General features: G+C 47.4%; 1 long non-coding RNA gene across 1 annotated transcript; it reads left to right on the top strand.

Annotated features, from left to right (window-relative positions):
* The first annotated feature begins 979 nt into the window (after positions 1–979).
* On the top strand, positions 980–1542 carry LOC144298859 (uncharacterized). The gene is made up of 3 exons (XR_013365730.1): positions 980–1089; positions 1212–1367; positions 1460–1542. It is a non-coding gene; the product is annotated as an uncharacterized LOC144298859 (long non-coding RNA).
* Positions 1543–6551: the final 5009 nt, after the last annotated feature.

Genomic DNA, 6551 nt, shown 5'->3' with positions numbered 1-6551 from the left:
GCACCCTCACAGCAGTTCCAGAAGGTATGTCCATTCTCCCCATCCCTCAGAAGAGGGGAGCTCAGGAAAGGTTAAGAATGTTGCCCCCACACCCCATAGCTAGAAAGTGTAGAGCCCAGAGTCAAGTCCAAGTCCTTCTGAAACCCAAGACCAACCCAATGCAACCCAAGGGCCTCCCAGTTATCTGGTTGTTCAGCTTCTGTTTGATCCCAGAAACAGAACTCCCCTTCCCCTCCTGAGGCTACTCTTTCAGTGGCTGGACAGGATCTACCGTGAGGTCCCCCTTAGGCTGAGCTCCTTTCCGCTGCACCCGGAAAGAGTTAAGACACTTTTGGTTACAAATGCAGAAACCCAGTTGCCTTAGCATAAGCAAAAAGGGGGAATTATAACAAGAACATAAAAACATCTCATGAAGTCCCTGTCCAGGAAGGCAGTTAGGCTTTAGGAAGAACTGAAACTAAGAAATGGGAAGCTGAAAAAAATCCAGCCAGCCAGGCAAGACCTCTGCTTCTTGGCATCTCCGCCTCATTTTTTTTCTCTCTGTAGATTGATTTTCTCAACTACTCCATTGCCATGGTGGCAAGTGGCTGCTCCTGCGCCCCAGATTTACACATAACAGATCCAATTCTATGGATCTGACTGACTGGCAGTGCCTCGAGGCAAATCTCATGGTCCCCAGAGAGACAAACGCTCATCCAATAAGTTGTCAACAGGAAGCCAGGGTGACCAAGAACCAATATGGTTTCTGGGACGTCACCTCACTTGCAGCTGTGGACTCAGGGTGGAAGGGGCGGGGGTGGGGGGAGACTGTGAGCTGAGCTGATACCCTCTCCCCAAAAGGAGTATCTCACATTGATTCCCCTTAGTTTTGCACTCCCCCCCCCAAAAAAAAACCCTAAAAGAGATATAAAGAAGCTCCAGGGCTTTTAAAAAGCTCTCTCTTCCTTTGTGGTTATCTCTTTTCCTGGGAATCATCTCTAGAACCTTCAGTCATTCCTCAGTATGGCAGTTGGCTGATGACTCAACAACCTGACTACTCCCCCACCTCCCCCTCAGCCTACACAACTTTGGCAACATCTCCATTCAAATGTGTGAGTTGTCTCCATGACTGACCTTCCCTCTCCAGATCTGGGCTGTCTGGCTCACTTAAATTGTTTTCTTGCTTTACCTTCCTTGAACCCACGAGGCATATACCGACTCTGTTAATACAGGCTGAGATTGTTTCCTTGGCAGCTGGATACATCTGGCTCAAATTGAGCTTGTGGCCAGTTAGAAGCCCTAGATCTACTTCCCAGGAACTGCTGTCTGGCCAAGTCTCCCCATTCCCAGACTTCAATAATTGATGCCAGAATCCACATCAATCCCTGGTAAATATTCTCTTACTTCCTCTCATCTTTTATTTGACTCTATGGAGACCATCGTGAATCTTGATCCCATCACACCCACTTTTGTCTCCTAGAAATTTTACCTGTAGACCTGAATTTTGTCATCGGAAGCCAAAAAGATATCCCAAATTGAATAAAGATACACCAAAGGACACTTCCTAAACTGCCACAGCTCCATTAATCCACATCAAATATACTGAAAAAATGCTGCAAATATTTCAGGATCTTTTACTCCTGGAACAGGAAGGGTGGCTGCCCAAATTCCTCAAATATTTTTGATGTTTAATTTTTATACAACAGAAAAGATCCAACATGATTATAATATAGGGCATCAAGAATCTGGGAAAACCTCTGGAAGTCTTTCATTAAGATGAATCATAATAATTATTGAATTTACGTCTCACAGCAACCCAGAAATATTCATACTCCCATTTTTTAGGTATGTAACCAAGGTTATGCAGAAACCAGTACTAGAGTTGAGATTTGAATGCAGGCTGTTGATTCATTGCCTTAAGTGCTTAATTCCAACACCAGGGGTGGGCAGGAAAATTTTTTTTCTGTAAAGGACCAGACAGTAAATATTTTAGGTTTTGGGGACTGTACAGTCTCTGCCTTTACAGAGCAAAAGAAATTGTAGATAATCCATGAACAAAAACAGGCATGGCTGCATTCAAATAAAACTTTATTTACAAAGATAGGCGGTACGCCTGATGTGGCCCTCAGACCAGTTTGCCAGCCCATCCTAGAATGCTCTTCCTTCCCAACACGCATGGAGCACAATCCTGCTCCAATATGCAGCTCAAACATGATTTTCACATTACAACACTGGACGTAAACAGGATTCAGCCCAGGGATCGTAGGCTGCTAGCCCATTCTCAATCAGGGTTAAGTTATGTAGACTACGTTATCTCACTGAACAACCTGCAGTTACTGCCTGATGTAGATCACAGCCAGAGCCAGCATGACCGACACCTTTCAAAATACATAATGATTCACTCATTTGTATAATGCTGCCCCAAACAGCAATAATTCCTTGTGAGGCTACTAGGGTTTTTTTTTTTTTTTAAGATTTTATTTATTTATTCATGAGAGACACAGAGAGAGAGAGAGAGAGAGAGAGAGGCAGAGACACAGGCAGAGGGAGAAGCAGGCTCCATGCTGGGAGGCTGACATGGGACTCAATCCCGGGACTCCAGGATCACACCCTGGACTGAAGGCAGGTGCTAAACCGCTGAGCCACCCAGGGATCCCCGAGGCTACTAGTTTTGATACCTTTTTCTACAAAGGCCCAAATAAATTCATAGCAACCCAAGACACACACACACACACACACACACACACACGCCCCTCGATGCTCTGAGCCTAGCATATGATCTCAGCTTCTCTGTGGCCTTGCTGCTCCCCTCTGGCCAGAGCATTTTAGCATTCCATCATGCACACCTAAGTGCTGTACCCAGCCTGGGTCTTGAGTCACATACATTGAAGAAAAAGAGAGAGGGAGGGCAGCCCGGGTGGCTCAGTGGTTTAGTGCAGCCTTCAGCCCAGGGCCTGATCCTGGAGATCCGGGATCGAGTCCCACGTCGGGCTCCCTGCCTGGAGCCTGCTTCTCCCTCTGCCTGTGTCTCTGCCTCTTTGTGTGTGTGTGTCTCTCATGAATAAATAAATAAAATCTTCTTTTAAAAAAGAGAGAGACAGAGACAGAGAGTTCCACTGGAAATTAGCATGCAAGCACATGCAAGGAAATGGCCCAGGAAGCAGGGCGAGGAAGATTGAGTCAAGCATGATGGATGTCCTACGGCAGGACGAAGGGGATGTCACCACCGGGGCAACCGGGGAAGAAGTCACCCGCAATTTTGAAGAACAGGTGGAAAAAATCAGGACCAGAGCCCCAAGAGGAGCTCGAGCAAGTCGAGAGGAACAAAGCAGGCCTTTAAAGCTCATCTGGAGAAGGCTACCGTGTCCAGAGAGGCATCCTCTTGCTCACGGGCCAGACAAGGCCTTGCAGTATTCCCCGGGCTCTTGGCAGGAGAGGTATCATACGAGTGGGTGGCCGGCTTAACCTTCCCTTTCTCCGTGTAAACAGTTTTTGGGCCGACTTCTTGGTGGGGCGCTTTAGTCTTTAGAAACAGAAAATATAAACAGTAAAAATTAGCTGGTTTTAATGACAGAGGAAGACATGTTAACAATAACAGAGGCTTGGATATCTTGTACTTGGTTTATCCGTATTTTTTTTAATGCTAACGTAAGATGTGCTTATTTGTTGCCCAACAGCCTTGAACAGATGTGCCATGGCACAGTGCTTAAAAAAACAGGACGTCTCTCGGTGCCCATCTCAACTCCACGGCTTGGTGGATACGCAACCGTGGGGTCTGGCCAACTTTTCTGGACTTTACCTTTCTCATCTGTAAAATGGGAATACAAAAGAGAACCCACCTCGTTAATATTATGCTCACCACCAGGTGTTCTCAATTTCTCCAACCTTGCGGAGACCCTAGATCTCCCCACCCCCGCCCCCTAGAGACAGTTGAATGAAGCCCAAAGTCACCAAGTATCTAGAGGAAACGGAGGTGGTTCCTAAAGCCCCTCACCCATCTCTGCCCTTGGAGTTAGTCCATTGGTTTCTGTGGTCTTTCTCACCCTGCCTCCCACCACCCCAGCACCTCTCCCTCCCATCTCTGACCTCTCTCCCTTGCTCTCCAGTTTCATGAGACTTTCGCCCCCTCGAAATCCCACCTGCTTCCCCCTCGATTGTTCTAAGCAATCCTCATCAATTTTTCATCTCCCTCCACCCCACCTATGCTATGTCTGGACAGTTGGACTCTTCGGCTCAAAGAAGCCATCGCAATATCTGTCGAGGGCATCCCCCTCTTGGACCCAGCACTTCTGGGTGAGACGAGGATTTCTCTCTCCCACATAGGTTCGGGATGATAAGGCTTTGCATGTCAGCACTGTTTATAGCAGGCGAGAGAGTAACAACCCAAATACCCTGCAACAGAAAACTGGTTTAATAAACATGAGTGTGATCACATGTGGGATCTTTTGCAGCTTTAAAAAGGAAGGGAGAAGCTCTATTCGCACTAATGCCTGGGATAAGCTAAGTGAACGAAGCAGGATGCCCAAGAAGGGAGATGGTATGCCAGAGTTTGTCCTGAGGAAATGAAAGAAAAGAGCGAGCAGGAACGTGTTGCTGTGCTTTACATATAAAAGAAAGCTCTGGGGGCGCCTGGCTGGCTCAGTCAGTGGAGTATGCCACTCTTGATCTAGGGGTTTTAAGTTCGAGGCCCACATTGGGTGTAGAGATTACTTAAAAAATAAAATCATGGGACGCCTGGGTGGCTCAGCGGTTGAGCATCTGCCTTTGGCTCAGGGCATGACCCTGGGGTCCTGGGATCGAGTCCTGCATTGGGCTCCTTGCATGGAGCCTGCTTCTCCCTCTGCCTGGGTTTCTGCCTCTCTCTTTGTGTCGCTCATGAATCAATAAATAAAATCTTTTAAAAAAATAAAAGAGGGGATCCCCGGGTAGCTCAGTGGTTTAGCACGTGCCTTTGGCCCAGGGCGTGATCCTGGAGACTCGGGATCGAGTCCCATGTCAGGCTCCCTACATGGGGCCTGCTTCTCTGCCTGTGTCTCTGCCTCTCTCTCTCTCTCTCTCTGTCTCTCATAAATAAATAAATAAAACCTTTAAAAGAAGGAAGAAAAGAAAAAATAAATAAAATAAAATCTTAAAAAAAAAACAAGTATTCCTTTCTGTACAGTTTTCTTTTCAAACCACATGAAGGCGTTCCCTACGCAAAAGCTTGAATTTTTTAAAGAGCTAAGAAGGGGTTTACAACAACAATAATTCTAAGAGGCTGTTGCTGCTAGATGTAAAAATACTGTTTTTAATTTCTCTGCACGAGGTAAAGATGAGGTGAAATTAGCTAAATAAGGTGCTTAGAATGGTCCATCCTGCCAGAAGGTAGAGCAAATTGAGGCCACTTGTGGCAGCATGTACAGGTGCTCAATTAGGAAAGCCCTAGAAAGCATTATCGCTGTATTGGCTGCTTATTCATGTGGCCACAAATAAAGAGATTAAACTTAGACGTCAGGTCGCCTTGCGTGGTGACCCGCTCCAACACCTGGCGGCTCTGTTCCCCGGCAGGTCGCATCACTTCCAGGCCAGGGACAGCTCTGTGCCATGGGGACAAAAACACCTACAGCACACGGTTGCTCTTTCCTTCCCACAACTAGTAAACCATTAACTACTCACTTACGTGCCAGGCATTGTTTTAGGCCAAGGTAAGACTTTAGGTTCTAGACCAGTGCTTCTCAATAGAGACCAGTTTTGCCCCCCTCCTCCCCCACCCCTAGAAGACATTTGGCAGCATCTGGAGACGTTTTTATTTGTCACGGGTCAAGGAGAACCGAGGAAATGCAACGGGAATCTAGTAGGTGGAGACCAGGGATGCAGCTAGACACCCAGGACCATGCACACACAGGTTGGCCTCTACAACGACCAGTTGCCCAGCCCCAGATGTCACCAGGGCTCGCTGAGGCTGAGAGCTCATTCCCTGCCCTGTTCTCCAAGGAAAAAGAGAGACCGAAGTTAGAATAAACAAATAAAAGACAATGCCAGATGTTGCTCAGAGCTCCGGGACACAATGACCCCAGGCAGCTGTTTGAGTGGGGTCAGGGGGTGCCGGGGAAGGCTCTCTGAGGACAAAACAGTTTTACGGAAAGCTAACAGTCACAAAGGAGCCAGACAACCTAGTGTCTGGGAGAAGGGCTCTTGAGCCTCAAAGAAAAGCAGGGGCAAAAGCCCTGAGGCCAAGACAGGCTTTGGCTTGTTCAAGAAAGGGAAAGAAGGGGACCGTGGCTCAAAGAGTGAACAGAGGTGGCTGGAGTCGATGTGCAGCAGGAGCAAGGGCCAGATCTCCTAGAGGGAGATTTTTATTTTTGTCTGAAATGCAATGGGGATGCATGGAAAGGTTGTGAGAACGGAGCTGCGCATGATCAGCTGTGCCTTTTTATTTTTATTTTTTAAAGATTTTATTTATTCATTCATGAGAGACACAGAGAGAGAGAGAGGCAGAGACACAGGCAGAGGGAGAAGCAGGCTCCATGTGGGGAGCCCGATGTGGGACTCGATCTTGGCGTTCCAGGATCACGCCCCGGGCCGAAGGCAGG

The sequence above is a fragment of the Canis aureus genome, chromosome 26 (genome assembly GCF_053574225.1).
Source record: "Canis aureus isolate CA01 chromosome 26, VMU_Caureus_v.1.0, whole genome shotgun sequence".
Taxonomy (NCBI): Eukaryota; Metazoa; Chordata; class Mammalia; order Carnivora; family Canidae; genus Canis; species Canis aureus.
This window is presented reverse-complemented; position numbering and strand designations above follow the sequence as displayed.